The 17,770-nt window shown below is 44.5% G+C and overlaps 1 protein-coding gene across 11 annotated transcripts in view; it reads left to right on the top strand.

Moving 5' to 3' along the window:
- The window catches only part of CCPG1 (cell cycle progression 1), a 98,569-nt gene that overhangs the window by 5,998 nt on the left and 74,801 nt on the right, over positions 1 to 17,770 (top strand). The gene's annotated exons all lie outside the window — the stretch shown is intronic.

Here is a 17,770-nt window from a genome sequence, read left to right as displayed (position 1 = left end):
ACACCCCGGCTACCCAATGGTGCTCCTTCTCAGGCAGGAATGTCCCTTGATCCTCCAGCAGGGTGCACATCCTGACTTCTGTCACCGTAACAGGAACGGTAACAGGAGAAATGGCAGGCGCCGTCCTCAGCCGCCCCAGGACCAGAGTCAGGGTCTTCCCAGTAAATCCTTGGGACCTCGCCATGGGTTTTGAGGGTACGCGCGGGGACAGCTTACCAGCCTCGCCTATCCCCCTTTGGGACTGCCTATTCCCTTTCCACCGGGCCTGGGAACCTATTACCTCGGATTGTTGGGTCCTAGAAATGGTGGGAAGAGGGTATGTTATCCTCTTCCGTTCTCCCCTCCCCTCTCATTCTCCATGCCCCGTCCCTCTTCAGGGACCCCTCTCATGAGCTTCTCCTGCTGGAAGAGGTGCTTCAGCTCCTCACCGTGAGGGCCACAGAGGTAGTTCCCCTGGCAGTGTCGGGCAGGGGCTTCTATTTCTGGTTTTTCCTGGTCCCCAAAGCCAAAGGGTGGATTCCGTCCCATCCTGGACTTCCGAGACCTCAACACTTTCGTCATCAAGAAGAAATTCAAGATGGTGACTCTGGCATCCATCATTCCATCCCTAGCCCCCAGAGACTGGTATGCTGCCCTCAACCTAAAAGACACATACTTTCATATTCCTATTGTACCCCACCATCGTGTTCCTCCGTTGTATGATGGGCAGGGACCACTATCAGTTTATGGCCCTCCCCTTTGGGCTTTCCATGCCCCCTGCCCCCCAGGACTTCACAAAGTGTACGGCTGTTGTTGCTGCTGCCCTCAGAAAATGAGGTGTCCATGTGTTCCCAGACCTGGATGATTGGCTTCTAGGGGGATGCTCCACCAACCAGGTATGAGCCCACATCATCCTGGCACAGAAATGCTTTCAGGAACTGGGCCTGCTTCTGAATATGCCCAAATCAACTCTGGTGCCTATCCCAGTAAAATAGTTTATGGGTGCCACCCTGGACTCGATGGGGGCCAAGGCCTCTCTTCTCAGATCCCGCTCCCTGGTAATCAGGTCAGCAGTCCGGGACATGCGGACGTTCTGATAACCATGGCCAGAGCCTGCATGCACCTTTTGGGCCTAAGGGCCATGTGCACCCATGTAATACAGCATGCCAGGCTCCACATGCGCCCACTACAGATGTGGCTGGCACGAACTCACAAAGCATCCTTTCATGCGTGGGACAGAGTGGTGACAGTTCCCCCCCCCCCACACACTTCCCTGCCCGCCCGCCCGACATCCTTCACTCTCTGGACTGGTGGACCTGGAAAGAGGAGGTCTGTGTCAGAATCCCATTCTCCAGGCTGCTATCGACCCTCCGGCTTGTGACAGATGTGTCAGACACTGTTTGGGGGGGGCCCATCTCGGAAACATGCGGATGCAAGGTATGTGGTCGAGGGACGATTTTTCCCTGCACATCAATATCAGGGAGCTGCGAGCGGTATGCATCGCCTGTGTGGCCGCCTTCCCCCAGCTCAGGGGCAAATTGGTCCTCATCCTGTCCTACAACATGTCAGCAGTTTTGTACATGAATGGGCAGGACAGGGCCCGCTCTTCTCACCTGTGTCTGGAGGCCCTTCCCCTGTGGGATCTCTGCATCAGGGCGGGTATCCACTCGATTGCCTCCTATCTCCTGGTCTCCGAGAACACTCTGGCAGACTGACTGAGCAGGTCCTTCTCCAGGCATGAGTGGACCCTCAGGGCGGATGTAGCCCTGGACATTTTCCACAGGTGGGGATTTCCCTGTCTGGACCTGTTTGCCACTCGCTGGAACAGGAAGTGCTCAGGGTTCTGTTCCCTCATGGATCTGGGAAGGGGGTCTCTGGGAGATACGCTGCTAATTTCCTGGCCCGGAGGTCTGTTGTACGCATTACCGCTGATCCACCGTGTGGTCCTGGAGGTCTGGGAATTCATGGCATCCTTGATCCTCATTGCACCCGCATGGCCTAGGTAGCACTGGTTTTCCACCCTCCTGAGTCTGTTGTGTGACAGGCCGGTTGCACTCCTACTAGGCTGGTTGCACTCCTACTAGTCCCCGATCATGCAGGACTCGACAGGCTTCACCATTCAGACCTGTGGTTCCTGCACCTGATGGCATGGAAGTTCCATAGCTGACAGTGGTGGAACTTCAGTGTTTGGCCCATGTGCAGGAGGTGTTGCTCAGGAACAGGAAACCTCCACTAGGGTTACTTATCTGGCTAAGTGGAAGAGGTTTTATATTTGGTCTCCCTGGGTGGGGTGTTGGTGCCCCCAATGGATGCTCTGGTTCCCGTGGTTCTGGACTACCTTCTGGATCTCAGGCTTCAGAGATTATCCTTCTCCTTGATTAAGGTCCACCTAGCGCCTATCTCCGTTTTTCACCTGGGTGCCAGGGGTAAGACCCTTTTTGCGGACCTGATGGTAAACGGGTTTTTGAAGGGCTTGGACAGGCTTTATCCGCATGTTTGGCAGCCTGTCCCCCAGTGGGATCTTAACTTGGTCCTGTCTAAACTCGTGGGACCTCCATTTTGAACCCCTGCCAACATGTTAGTTACTACACCTGGCCTACAAGATATCTCTGCTGGTGGCCATCACGTCAGCCAGGCCTGTATCCGAACTGAGGGCTCTCACTTTGAACCCTCCTAAACAGTTTTCTTTAAGAACAAAGTCAGGTTACGCCCCCCACCCTACCTTGCCTAAGGTGGTGTTGAACTTCCATGTGTCTCAGGACATTTTCTTGCCAGTCTTTTACCCCAAATCCCATGCATTGGGTAAAGAACAGGCACTGTACATTTTGGATGTTAGGAGGGCCTTAGCATTTTATTTGGAGAGAACAAAGCCCTTCCGCAAGCTTCCTCAGCTCTTCATTGCCATTGTAGAGTGGCTGAAGGGTCAGCTGGTTTCCGTGCAAAGGATCTCATCTGGGATTATGGCATGCATTAGGGAATGCTATGGGTTGGCAGGGGTCCCAGCTCCTCCCCTTACGGCCACTCTACGAGAGCGCAAGCCTATGCAGCTTTTGTGTCTCAGGTGCTGATCCTGGACATCTGCAGGGCCTCCATGTGGTCTCTGTCCACACCTTTGCCAATCATTATGCGCTGACACAGGCCAGGGAGGATGCTGCCCTGGTAGGGCTGTCCTCCATTCGGTGGAAGGTTAGAACTCTGATCTTGCCTCCTGGGGTTTCTGCTTTGGAGTCACTTACATGGAATGGACATGAGCAAGCACTCGAAGAAAGAATGGTTACTTACCTCACCTCCCTTTCCTCGGAGTAGTCCTGTAAGAAGGAACTGAGGGGGTGAAGGGCCAGCAGTGGCATATATTGGCCAGTATACCAGCACCACTCCAGGAGGGCTGTCCTGCTGGCCCAACGGTTATTGCTAATGAAAAATGTCCAATGATGCATGCATGCTGCGTCAAAGAATGGACATGAGCAACACATCTTGAAGAACAACAGTTATGAGGTAAGTAACTATTCTTTCAGCTTCTTTTGCCACTTGTTTCTCGCTTGGAAGTCTTAATACTCTGACATCACTATTGGTACTGATTATAATGTTTCAGACAGGGTTATGGCTTGTGAAGTGGAGCTATCCAATCCCAAAGCTCTCATAATGAAAATGTATGTACTCACTGTATTGAAAGAATTGCAGTTTGTTTATGTTAAAACAGGGTAACAGTGGGGAAAAATAATGCATAAACCATGTCAGAGCCATATGTCCCTTTTCCCCCACCCTCATCTAGACCTTAGGTATGCTTAGTTCATCCTTTATCTGAGTATCTTCAAATGATGTCAGATTTTTACTCAGGAAAAAAAATTGTCTTCTGTTACAGGGTGCTTGCTCCTTGTTTTAGAGTTCATTTATATTTCCTCCCTTTAAATATCACTTTAGAAGAAGAAATAAAACAAAACTGATGTACATTGGACAGACAATACTCCACTCAGGCTCATCTGAAGAACCAGAACCGTGTGGCTGGCGAGTGGGGCTCGCCACTGTAACAGAGGGATACAATGAAAAAGTAAACAAAATATACAGTAATGAATCAGATACTTCCCCTCCCCCCACCTTCTATGCTGTGTAACAAGGAAGGAGGAAATTGCTTATTGTAAGCATCAATTAAGTAGCGTATCTGGAATTACTATGAATATCAAAGGATGGGGAGGCTGTCTTTGTAATGTGTAAAGTAATTATCAGCTAAATTAAGGCCTATTTGCAACGTGTCGAATTTTAGCATATAAAAGAGTTCTGAAGTCTTTCTGTAATCTGGTGTTAAGTCTCTTTGTAGTAAGACACACAATGGTAGGCCTTTAAGGGAATGGCCAGTTTGATTAAAATATAGACTAACAGGTTTGTCTGTGTGGAGATGTCTTGATCTTCTGTGTGGAATGTATGATTTGTGAGCATTAATTCTCTGGCGAAGTGACTGACCAGTTTGTCCAATATACATCGCAGAGGGACATGGTTGTCACATGATGGCATATATCACATTGCTGGATGTACAGGAATATGAGCCTTTGATCATATAACTGACATGATTAGGTCCAGTGATGGTGTCTCATGAGGGTGGGCCCACTGCTTAGTGAGGAGGGAGAAACAGTAACAGGAAACTTGGAAATGGCAGAGATGCTAAATGACTTATTTGTTTTGGTCTTCACCGAGAAGTCTGAAAGAATGCCTAACATAGTGAATGCTAGTGGGAAGGGGGTAGGTTTAGAGGATAAAATTAAAAAATAGAACAAGTTAAAAATCACTTAGAAAAGTTAGATGTCTGCAAGTCACCATGGCCTGATGAAATACATCCTAGAATACTCAAGGAGCTGATAGCTAACGTGTCAGATACCCCCTCTATCATCTTTGGTAAATCATAGAAGACAGGAAAGATTCCGGAAGACTGGAGAAGGACAAATCTAGTGCCCATCTATAAAAAGGGAAATAAGAACAACCCAGGAAACTACAGACCAGTCAGTTTAACTTCTGTGCCAGGAAAGATAATGGAGCAAGTAATTAAGGAAATCTGCAAATACCTAGAAGATAATAAGGTGATAGGGAACAGCCCGGATGGATTTGTAAAGGACAAATCATGTCAAACCAATCTGATAGCTTTCTTTGATAGGCTAACGAGCCTTATGGGTAAGGGAGAAGTGGTGGATGTGGAATACCTAGACTTTAGTAAGGCATTTGATAAGGTCTCGCATGATATTCTTATCAATAAACTAAGCAAATACAACTTATATGGGGTTATTGTAAGGTTGGTGCATAACTGGCTGGATAACCATTCTCAGAGAATAGTTATTAATAGTTCACAATCCTTCTGGAAAGGTATAACAAGTGGAGTACTGCTGGGGTCTGTTTTGGGACCGGTTCTGTTCAATATCTTAATCAACAATTTAGATATTGGCATAGAGAGTACGCTTATTAAGTTTGCAGAAGATACCAAGCTGGGAGGGGTTGCAGCTGCTTTGGAGGATAGGGTCATAATTCAAAATTATCTGGACAAATTGGAGAAATGGTCTGAGGTAAACAGGATGAAGTTTAATAAGGACAAATGCAATGCACTCCACTTAGGAAGGAACAATGAATGAGTTTCACACATAAGAATAGGAAGCGACTGTTTAGGAAGGACTATGGCAGAAAGGAATCTAGGGGTTATAGTGGACCACAAGCTAAATATGAGTCAGCAGTGTGATGCTGTTGCAAAGAAAGCAAGCATGATTCTAGGATGCATTAACAGGTGTGTTGCGAGCAAGATACGAGAAGTCATTTTTCTGCTGCACTGGTTAGGCCTCAGTTGGAGTATTGTGTCAAGTTCTGGGCACCATATTTCAAGAAAGATGTGGAAAAATTGGAGAAGGTCCAGAGAGGAGCAACAAGAATGATTAAAGTTCTAGAGAACATGTCCTATGAAGGAAGACTGAAAGAATTGGGCTTGTTTAGTTTGGAAAAGAGAAGATTGGGAGGGGACATGATATCTAAAAGGGTGTCACAAGGAGGAGAGAGAAAAATTGTTCTCCTTGGCCTCTGAGGATAGAACAAGAAGCAATGGACTCAAACTGCAGCAAGAGAGGTTTAGGTAGGAACTTTTTCCTAATGTCCAAACTGTCAGGGTGGTTAAACACTGGAATAAGTTGCCTAAGGAGGTTGTGGACTCTCCATCTCCGGGGATATTTAAGAGCAGATTAGATAAATGTCTATCAGGGATGGTTGAGACTGTACTGGGCCCTGCCGTGAGGGCAGGGGACTGGACTCGATGACATCTCGAGGTCCCTTCCAGTCCTAGTGTTCTATGATTTTAATAAACCATCTTGTTAGTCTTCAAGGTGCTACATGACTCTTTTTTTGTTTGTTTTACCAAGATCAGATTAACATGGCTCTTTCTCTGTTACTTTTCAGTATTTTTTCCTGTTCCAGAGTGGCTTTGAAGCTTATTTACGCACTGCCTCTTTTTCTCCTTCCCCCTCCAATTTTTCCTCCCTCCCTCTTTCTTCCCCCATTTATTCTTGGTTCTGGACATCCAACACTCCAGTCATCTGAAGAAGTGGGTTGTGCCCACAAAAGCTCATGATACCGTCTACATGTTTTGTTAGTCTTTAAAGTGCTACCAGACTATTTGTTGTTAAATTCTTACACTTATTTTTAAAAAAACATGGTCCAAACCATATAATTTCCCCTAATCTAGGCCTGAGCAAGGGCTGACCTCTTTTTGCTGAAATTTGAGAGAGAGAGAGAGAGAGAGAGAGAGAGAGAGAGAGAGAGAGAGAGAGAGAGACAGACTTGCTATAGAAATGTTAGACAGACAGACACTGACTTGCTATAGAAATGTTAGACAGACAGACACTGACTTGCTATAGAAATGTTAGACAGACAGACACTGACTTGCTATAGAAATGTTAGTCCATATAGTTAAAATATGCTGAAGTTACAAACCTTTGAAAACCAAGGTTTTACAGTGATAAATGTAGGGCAACCTTAACAGTAGTTGTTTCTACCTGTAATACACATGTACACACACTATGTATACATACCTAGTATGTGTGTATGGGATGGCTGTGCATGTATATACGCATGTATACTTTTGCATGCTGAATAATATAAATAAGTAGAGCTCTTAATGATTTTCACAATCTTAGCCTTCTAAATGTATTACTTGGGGGTTTTGTTTTTGTTTTTATCATGATGTACATTGTTGTAGCATACAAATGTATCTATTTGCTGAATACTTTCAACAGTAACTGGAAAACGTTGCAGTATATTAGAAATAGCAAAACTGTAAGGTTGTAACTTTATCCAATTTTTTTTATTAGTAGCAAATATGACAGTACAGTAGATTACCCAAGGTCACAATCTGAATTTCAGTTACTTCCCTTATAAAAGCTATTAGTACACAACTTCAGTTGTTTACTTAACATCTTACAAGAAGCTTACTAAAGTTAACATGACCTGAGGCATATATATATATATATATGAGAGAAGACTAGCAGTTCTTCCTGTGCTAGCTTCCAGTTTTTGTCTTTTTCTTTTTTAATATTCAGAGATCTTGTGTCAAGTTAAAGAATATTTTCTATGACCTCATATTTGCATATAGTTTCTGGATGTTTTTATTAAACTTGTTCTTGCAGTAGTGTGCCTTAAAGTCACTTCTGCTGATCAAGTAATTTATAATTCAGTGATATGAGTAACTGGTTGGTTGTGTGCTGTGGATATGTTTTAATTTGAAAAATAAATGATTTGTGTGTAGGTTTCAATATGTATATCCGATTTACATTCTGATACCATTCCTGTGTAAAGATTTTTTTTTCAGATATCTTTTTAAATTGCTACAATATTTTACTAATTTAGAAGGTATTGTAAATATGCATGTTCTCAGAATCTGTTGATTTAGCAATCTAGATTATTTTAGTTTGAGAATATAAAAATGATTTGACCAATTATAGCATTTGCAAAGTTTGCTGCTTTTAAAATTAGATTTAGAAGACATCATTAATTGTATGATATTAGAAAATAATTTGATTAAAAATTATATCTGTGGCTTTTTACCTTTACCACTTGTAATTTTACTCAGGCTAACCAACAGTGACAGAGTAATGTCTATTTGATCTGAATAAAATGAGTTGTTTCAATTTGCTTTGAATGCATTGGCTATTCACTTCACAGTTGGTTATTGGAACTATTGTTGGTAGTCCCAGCAGGGAAATCAAATGTTTAATAGTCTGTGTGGACTAAATGTACTCTTTCACCCTTACATGGTCCATCTAGGTCAGATCATTTGTACTATGACTGCCCTTATTATTCATCTTTTGTGGACTTAATTTTCTAAGTATGTAAATTTGGTACCTCTTATTGCATTGACTACACTGTAATGAAAGAGAAGTGAATGAGCAATAATCATTATAACTTGTATTGTCCAAAAGAGTATGATGGAACAGAATTTAAAAAAAATAAAAATATCTTATTTCCATAACATTTCTTGATATACTTAAGCAAGATTTTTAATGGTTTCAGTATGTATTATGAGTCTTATTCTTCTTTTACTTTTGTTCTTTTAAGCTCAGGGCTGTACAGAGATCCAAGGCAAAATCTGAAATGATGCTTCCCTCTTCCAAAAAAAACTACTGCTGAAGAAAGGCTTTTGAGTGGGGGAGTTCAAGAATGAATCTATCGCAGTGGTTCCTGTCTCAAGAGGCTTGGTCCATCTCTCTACTCAGGGTGTTGCAGCTTAGCACAAGGGATTGCAGTGCAACTCATGGTTGCCTGGGGACAGCTAGCCAAACTTGAATGGTGTGCATCCAGTCACAGTGCGACTGGATTAACCCAGTCCCTAGGAGGCTCTATTGCTGCTTTGAGAGGATGATAATATGGCAGACAAATTAATATGTAAATGTTTTTTATTGTGCATGTCTGATAGCAGCTTTTTCTTGGTGTCCCTGAACTCTTGAATGATGGGGGAAACTTTTGGCACAGGGAAAACAGCAACCATGGGTCCTTTAAGGGTTCTCTTCCCCCCCCCCCCCCAAGGTGGCGAGACAGGATGATATATCCTGAGCTGAGGGCTGATTGGAAAGGGCTTAAGTAGACCTTGTGCGCCTGGGAATGGTGAAATCTCTATATACCTGTTCCTTCTGTCAGAGCCCTTCTGCACTGCAATCATCAGCACAGGTGTCAAGAGCAGTTTATTTGTCTCATAGATGGCATTGTTCTCTGATAAACTGGAGTAGGAAGGCAATTTAGTGGAATGTATTTCCTAAATAAGTGAAGGAATGGAGGTTGGGGCACCTAATTTGTAGTGCAGCTAAGAGAGAGTCCCTTTTCCGTAGTCCCCTTAAATGTATATGGTGGTGTATGGGGGTGTATGGGGTGTTCAGGGAGGGGTAGCACCTCTGATGTACGGGCATGTCGTGTCCTTTTAGGGCAGCTCGTCCACCTTTGGTCCCCACTTGTCACTCAACTCTCACCTGTGGCTCCTAGTAACTGTAGCATGTGCAGCGGCCACACCCCGGGCAACAGCTTCGACAGGCTGGCTAAACCAGGTTGAGAGTAGCCGTCGGGTCATCGACCTTCGGTGAGATAGGGACTTGTCTATCCCGAGCATGTGAAGACAGACTGGCGGATCGAGCGGATGAGACCTACTAGAATAGGACCAAAGGTCATGAAGGTGGTTTCTGCAAGCGATGTGGTACGCTAAGAGCACGGCAAGACATGAAAGATGCCCTGGTCAACCACTGCGCCCAGCCCATCTCCAACCGTCTCGACATTAGTCCTGCCATTGGAGTAAGATGGAATCTGGGAAGAGAGAGTGAGGCTGACTATGCGCACCTCTCCCTCACTTTAATCCAATTCACGCGCAAGTCTTGACATCTCGACATCTCCTAAGTCCTGTGGCGACGGGCAAGCGACAAAGCAGCAGGTGTGGATACACTGGGAGCTGTAGCCGCGGACCTGCACACAGGCGGCTCAGGTCTAATGGTCGTCTTCTTGCTGGTGGAAGCAACAGCTGGATTCGGCGTCTACCTGAGTGACTGAGCAGCCCTCTTTAGGATTGCACTGCTCACCTCCGTAGTAAGAGGAAGGGGCTAGAAAAGGTGCCCTAAACATTGTTTGCTTCATAGAACCCTGGCCAGCTTACCGCGGCTGGAGGGGATCCCATCTCATGCGGTCGAACAATAAAATTTCGAACAAAATGCAAGGTGACACCACTCACTATTGGCACATGGAACGTACGCACGCTTCAGGACAACCCTTCAGCAGACCGACCAGGAAGAAGAACAGCCCTGGTCGCCAGAGAGCTCACAAGATTTAACATCAATATTGCGGCACTGTGTGAAACTCGTCTAGCAAATGAAGGTCAGCTCATGGAAACAGGAGGTGGTTACACATTCTTCTGGCGTGGACGCAGCAGTGACGAATGTCGTGAATCTGGAGTTGGCTTTGCGGTTAAGAATCATCTTGTCCACAAACTTGCCAGTCTTCCCAAGGGCGTGAATGACCGACTCATGACACTGCATCTTCCACTACCGAGAGGAAAGCAAGCCACACTGATCAGTGCTTATGCGCCCACAATGACGAATCCGGATGAAGTAAAGGACAAGTTTTATGAAGATCTTGATGCCCTACTCTCATCCGTGAAGCGCACTGACAGGCTGATTCTACTTGGCGATTTCAACGTGAGAGTAGGATCTGATCACACTGCCTGGGATGGCGTCATTGGAAAAAATGGAATTGGTAAATGTAACAGCAATGGCCTACTATTACTGAAGACATGTGCGGCTCATGATTTGATCATCACCAATACCATCTTCCGCCTGCCCACTCGCAAAAAGACGTCCTGGATGCACCCACGCTCTAAGCACTGGCATCTCATTGATTATGTCATTGTGCGGAGGAAAGACAGACAGGATGTAAGGGTGACCAAGGCCATGCCGAGTGCTGACTGTTGGACTGACCACAGACTTATCGTCTCCAAATTAAGCTTTCACATCAAGCCAAAGAGACGTCCGCAGGGAAACAAAGCTGTGATGAAAAAGATCAATGTCAGTAGACTGAGGAACCCCAACACAGCAACTTTACTAGCAGAAGATCTTGGCAACCAACTTTTAGAGCTGCAATTAGAGGAAAATGCTGAGAAGGACTGGGAACGCTTCCGGGATACTGTGCACTCTTCTGCACTAAAGGTTCTTGGACCCTCACACAGGAAACAGCAGGACTGGTTTGATGAAAACGATGAAGAGATCAAGGCCATACTTGCTGAAAAGCATCGCCTTCACCGTGCTCACCAGAATGACCCATCGTCAACAGCTAAGAAAAATGCCTTCAACAACATTCGCAGGATCGTACAGAACAAGCTTCGTAAGATGCAGGACTCCTGGTTGAGTGCCAAAGCAGATGAAATCCAGAAGTTTTCTGATAGAAACGATGCCAAACGGTTCTACGAAGCCCTTAGATCCTTGTATGGACCTCAGCCCTCAGGGAGTTCCCCTCTACTGGACTCAGATGGTGCAACTCTCATTACTGAGAAGGCTCTGATTTTACAGCGTTGGGCTGAGCACTTCCAATCCGTACTGAACCGCCCATCTTCCATCAATAACGAGGCGATTGATAGAATGCCCCAGGCGGATATCAACCACATCCTGGATGTCTCACCATCAGAGACTGAAACCTTACAGGCCATCAGCCAGCTGTCCAGTGGCAAGGCCCCAGGATCTGATGCGATTCCAGCGGAAGTCTATAAGGGTGGTGGTGCAGTGCTTGTCAACAAACTCACTCAGCTGTTCCAGTCCTTCTGGAATCAAGGATCTATTCCTCAGGAACTGAAAGACGCGTCTATCGTACACCTCTACAAGAGGAAAGGAAATCGACAAGTTTGCGATAATCATAGAGGAATATCACTGCTTTCCATCGCAGGTAAGATCCTTGCACGAGTGTTGCTGAATCGTCTGATTAACCACCTGGAACAGGGTTTATTACCCGAGACACAGTGCGGCTTCCGCAAAGAGCGTGGCACGGTGGATATGATCTTCGCAGCCCGACAGCTTCAAGAGAAGTGTCAAAAACAGAATCGTGAACTGTACACCACCTTCGTGGATCTCACCAAGGCTTTTGACACTGTCAGTCGCGAAGGTCTGTGGCGCATCATGTCGAAGTTTGGGTGCCCTGACAGATTCATCTTGATGGTACGTCAGTTACACGACGGCATGACGGCTCGTGTTTTGGATGATGGAGAAGCTTCAGAGGCCTTTCCCGTCACAAACGGCGTCAAGCAAGGGTGTGTGCTGGCACCGACCCTGTTCAGCATAATGTTTTCAGCCATGCTGTCAGACGCCTTTCAGAACAGTTCCCTGGGAATCAGACTGAGATACAGGACCGATGGGAAACTGTATAACCTGCGAAGACTCCAGGCTGTCACCAAGATAAAGGAGACTGTGTTACGAGATCTCCTTTTTGCTGATGACTGCAACCTGAATGCTGGATCAGAGCAGGAAATGCAAGCCAGCATGGACAAATTTGCAGCAGCATGCGACAACTTCGGCCTTCTCATCAACACAAAGAAAACCGAAGTGATGCAGCAGCCAGCTCCAAAAGCTCAGCATCAAGTGCCCACCATCACAGTGAAGGGACAAAAGCTGCAAGCAGTGGACCAATTTACATATCTTGGCAGCACCCTCTCCCGCTCAGTGACAATTGACATCGAGGTCAACTGCAGAGTCGCCAAGGCAAGCTCTGCATTCGGCAGACTGTTGACCAAAGTGTGGGACCGCCGTGGAATAAGCCTTGCTACAAAGCTTAAAGTCTATCGAGCAGTAGTGTTAACTACCCTGATGTACGCCAGTGAGACTTGGACTGTATACAGGAGGCACGCTAGGCAACTGAACCACTTCCACACGATTTGCCTCCGCAGACTTCTGAGGATCCGGTGGCAGGATAAGGTGCCAGACACAGAAGTCCTTTCTAGAGCAGGTCTGCCGTCAGTTTACACCCTGCTGATGAAAGCTCAGACACGCTGGGCAGGCCATGTTGCAAGGATGCCAGATCATCGCATCCCTAAACAGCTCTTCTATGGTGAGCTGTTTCAAGGGAAGGGATCGCACGGGGGACAAAAGAAGCGATACAAAGATACGCTTAAAGCCTCTCTCAAGTCCCTGGATATTGACACCACCTCCTGGGAGACCCTGGCACAAGACCGATCAACATGGCACACGCTGATCTACCAAGGCTGTCAAACATCTGAAGCCAGAAGGACAACCATAGCACAAGAGAAGCGAGCACTCCGTAAAGCCAGAGTTGCAAAAGCTGCAAAAGTGGTGCCCACACATGTCTGCCCAATCACTCAGTTTGGTGAGATCTTCTTGGAGTCCCTCACAGTCTGCTTCTGTCTTGACTATCCTAAACAGTTTGGTATCATCTGCAAACTTTACTACGTCACTGCTTACCCCTTTCTCCAGATCATTTATGAATAAGTTGAAAAGGATTGGTCCCAGGACTGACTCTTGGGGTACACCACTAGTTACCCCTCTCCAATCTGAAAATTTACCATTTATTCCTACCCTTTGTTTCCTGTCTTTTAACTAGTTCTCAGTCCATGAAAGCATCGTCCCTCTTATCCCATGACAACTTAATTTATGTAAGAGCCTTTGGTGAAGGACCTTGTCAAAGGCTTTCTGAAAATCTAAGTACACTATATCTACTGGATCCCCCTTGTCCTCACGTTTGTTGACCCCTTCAAAGAACTCAGAGGGTATGTCTACACTACCCCGCTAGTTCAAACTAGCGGGGTAATATATGCATACCGAATGTGCTAATGAAGCCCGGGATTTGAATTTCCCGGGCTTCATTAGCATAAAGCCGGCTCCGCCATTTTTAAAAGCCGGCTTGTTCAAACCCCGTGCCGCGAGGCTACACGCGGCACGGGCTAGATAGTTCGAACTACGTAGTTGTTCCGAACTATCTAGCCCGTGCCGCGTGTAGCCGCGCGGCACGGGGTTCGAACAAGACGGCTTTTAAAAATGGCGGAGCCGGCTTTATGCTAATGAAGCCCGGGAAATTCAAATCCCGGGCTTCATTAGCATGTTCGGTATGCATACATTACCGCGCTAGTTCGAACTAGCGGGGTAGTGTAGACATACCCTAATAGATTAGTAAGACATGATTTCCCTTTACAGAAACCATGTTGACTTTCCCTCAACAAATTATGTTCTTCTATGTGTCTGACGATTCTATTCTTTACTATTGTTTTGACTAATTTGCCCGGTACTGACGTTAAACTTACCAGTCTGTAATTGGCAGGATCACCTCTAAAGCCCTTTTTAAATATTGGCATTACATTAGCTATCTTCCAGTCATTGGGTACAAAAGCTGATTTAAAGGATAGGTTACAAACCATAGTTAATAGTTCTGCAATTTCACATTTGAGTTCTTTCAGAACTCTTGAGTGAATGCCATCTGGTCCCCGGTGACATGTTACTGTTAAGTTTATCAATTAATTCCAAAACCTCCTCTAATGTCACTTCAATCTGTGACAAGTCCTCAGATTTGTCACCTACAAAGGATGGGTCAGGTTTAGGGATAACATCCTCAGTTGTGAAGACTGAAGCAAAGAATTCATTTAGTTTCTCCACAATGACTTTATCGTCTTTAAGTGCTCCTTTTGTATCTCCATCGTCCCGTGGCCCCTCTGGTTGTTTAGCAGGCTTCCTGCTTCTGATGTACGTAAAAACATTTTGTTATTACCTTTTGAGTTTTTGGCTAGCTGTTCTTCAGACTCCTTTTTGGCTTTTCTTATTACATTTTTACACTTAATTTGGCAGTGTTTATGCTCCTTTCTTTTTACCTCACTAGGATTTGACTTCCACTTTTTAAAAGATGCCTTTTTTTCCTCTCACTGCTTCTTTTACATGATTGGTAAGCCACGGTGGCTCTTTTTTAGTTCTTCTATGTTTTTTAATTTGGGGTATACATTTAAGTTGAGCATCTATTATGGTGTCTTTGAAAAGTGTCCATGCAGCTTGCAGGGGTTTTACTTTAGTCACTGTACCTTTTAATTTCTGTTTAACTAACCTCCTCATTTTTGCATAGTTCCCCTTTTTGAAATTAAATGCCACAGTGTTGGGCTGCTGAGGTGTTCTTCCCACCACTGGAATGTTAAATGTTGTTATATTATGGTCACTATTTCCAAGCGGTCCTGTTATAGTTACCTCTTTGACCAGATCCTGCACGCCACTCAGGACTAAATTGAAAATTGCCTCTCCCCTTGTGGGTTCGTGTACCAGCTGCTCTAAGAAGCAATAGTAATACTAATACAAATATATATTTTCTTCTGTCATTGATTTTGGCATCTGAAATCACCAGTGTTGTTTCATGGATTTTTAGCCAAGAAAATTGTCAGATATGCAAGTGAACTTTAAATGCCAGTGTTGATGGTCACCTTTGCCCAAAAGATGGACTGTTAATTTTATATAATTCTGTCTAAATGACATAATACACATTTTATGATCTCCTCAGAATCCTGAATAGAAATTGTTGCTATGCAGTCATGCATTGTTTTGTGTATTACCACATTACACAGTGTGTAAAAGACAAGTGATTCCTGCCTGGCCGCTCAAAGAGGAAAAAGATTATTGTGGAGGGAGATGGTTAGGAGACTACCAACTACGTTCAGAAGACATGGTGTCATAGCATAGGATCTCACTATTGACTGAAGTTTATTTGTCCAGGCTCATAAAGGCTCATATGTACCATGAAGTTAATCTGCAGCTTTTTGATAATAAAAGCTCATAACTCATAATATGCAAGACAAAGTAACAGCATGCATACATATAGTCTGTACTGATTTTTAGTTCTTACTGGGTGTACTCATGGCAGCTGGCTGTGTACTAAACATGTAGAGTTCTTGGTGGGCATCCCAGGGTCTGTTGTTTTGCTGTTAAGTAGTGTGCATCTTGGGTTTTTGTTTCTGTTAATTGTTGGATCCATAATAGAAATCAGATGGGTTCAAATTTTTAAAAATCCTATTTTTCCACTGCCTCTGATCCATTTTTCCTGTCTGCCATTTTTTACTAGTGCCCGAATGAACCTGACAGTGCTCCATGTTGCTGCCCTGGCAACTGCAAATATGCAGAGGTTACTTGGGCTGTATTTGATCTCTCAAAGAAATGAATTTGGCTTTGAGTCTGTCCGCCACACCGTTAGACAGGTGATATGACAGCAGTAGCTCCTCCCTCCATTAGTAGGTTCAGTGTGGGAGAAAGTGGGATGTGGACAAGGGGAAAAAGAGGAACAACTGATAGTAGATGAATGGGTCATGGAGCAGCTTTACATTGTAAAGTGTCATTTTGAGGTTTGGAAAAGGATCATTCTGCAGATCTTGGATGATCAACAGTGGTGAGATATTACAGGATGCATGAGACAATCTTTTTTTATATGCTGAACTAACCCTGGAATATACAGCTGGTGATCATTCTATGGACAAGTGAGCTGCCATTTCCATCTGAAAGCTGGTCACACCCAAATGTTACCACTCCATAGTCAACCAGTTCAGCATGGCAAGATCAACAGCTGGAACCATTGTCATAGAGGTGTGAGATCTCAAGAAAACAGCATTGTTGCACTAGGATATACAATTTGGTAATGCTCTGATAGAAATTTCACTCATGGGTTCCCAAAGTGTATTGTAGCAACTGATAGGATCGATGTACCTGTTATTCCCATATGCACACCAGGGTCTGAATTTGTAAACAGATTTATTTTTCCATGGTATTCTAAGGACTGGTTGTTCACCATGGCAGGTTTACATACATAAATGTGGGATGATGTAATGGCCCTTTCAGAACTCAATTTGTTTTATCTTAATGGAAAAAGGACTGTTTACCTAGTATGGGTATTAACTGTGTGGAGATCCTAGGAGATCCAGTTTATCCTCTGTTTCCCTGGTTAAAGAAGCTATCCTTCACAAGTTGCTTGGGCAAAAAGAAGGAATTGTTTAACAATTCAGTAATTGCAGAATGACAGTGAAACTTGCATTTGACCATTTAAAAGGAAGATGGGTGCTTTTTTTGGAATAGGTTGGGAGTTGTAGAAAAAAAAATTGTTTAAGGCTATAACCGTAGGACGCACATTTCCTTATTTGTGAGAATAAGGAAAAAGCTTTACTGGTGTATGTGAGGTTAAAGTGCAGAGACTTGCTCAGAAGTTTAAGAGGTCAATAAGTTATTCAGTAGAAAATGGAAACAGCCAAGACAATATTGTCAGGGAAGCCTATTGATTTTATTTTATTCTGTGATCTGAAAATGGGCAACTGTATATCAAGCTGTTATCCTGTGAATAGGAGTAGGCTAACTGATGAGAGGTTTAGACTCAGGGGGTAGCCATGTTAGTCTGTAACTTTCAAAACAATGAGTAGTCCTGTGGCACCTTGGAGACTAACAAAAATATGTATAGTATCATGAGTTTCATGGACAAAACCCACTTCAGCATGAAAACTCCATGATACTATATACAGTGAAACCTTTGTTATCTGGCACTCTGTTAACCAGAAAACGTTATTAATTGGCATTGCCCCTAGCCGCACAGGCCTGGCTTGGTTTACCCTGATTGGCTTAACAATGTTTTATTTAAGAAGTACTAATCATCTTTAACTCAAAATAGAAATGTGAGACCATAGATTCATAGACTTTAAGGTCATAAGGAACCATTATGATCATCTAGTCTGACCCCCTGCACAATGCAGGCCACAGAATCTCACCCACCCGCTCCTGGAATAATCCTCACACCTATA

Source organism: Pelodiscus sinensis, chromosome 14 (assembly GCF_049634645.1).
Source record: "Pelodiscus sinensis isolate JC-2024 chromosome 14, ASM4963464v1, whole genome shotgun sequence".
Lineage (NCBI taxonomy): Eukaryota > Metazoa > Chordata > Testudines > Trionychidae > Pelodiscus > Pelodiscus sinensis.
The sequence above is the reverse complement of the archived record's forward strand: the minus strand, read 5'-3'. Positions and strand labels throughout refer to the sequence as shown.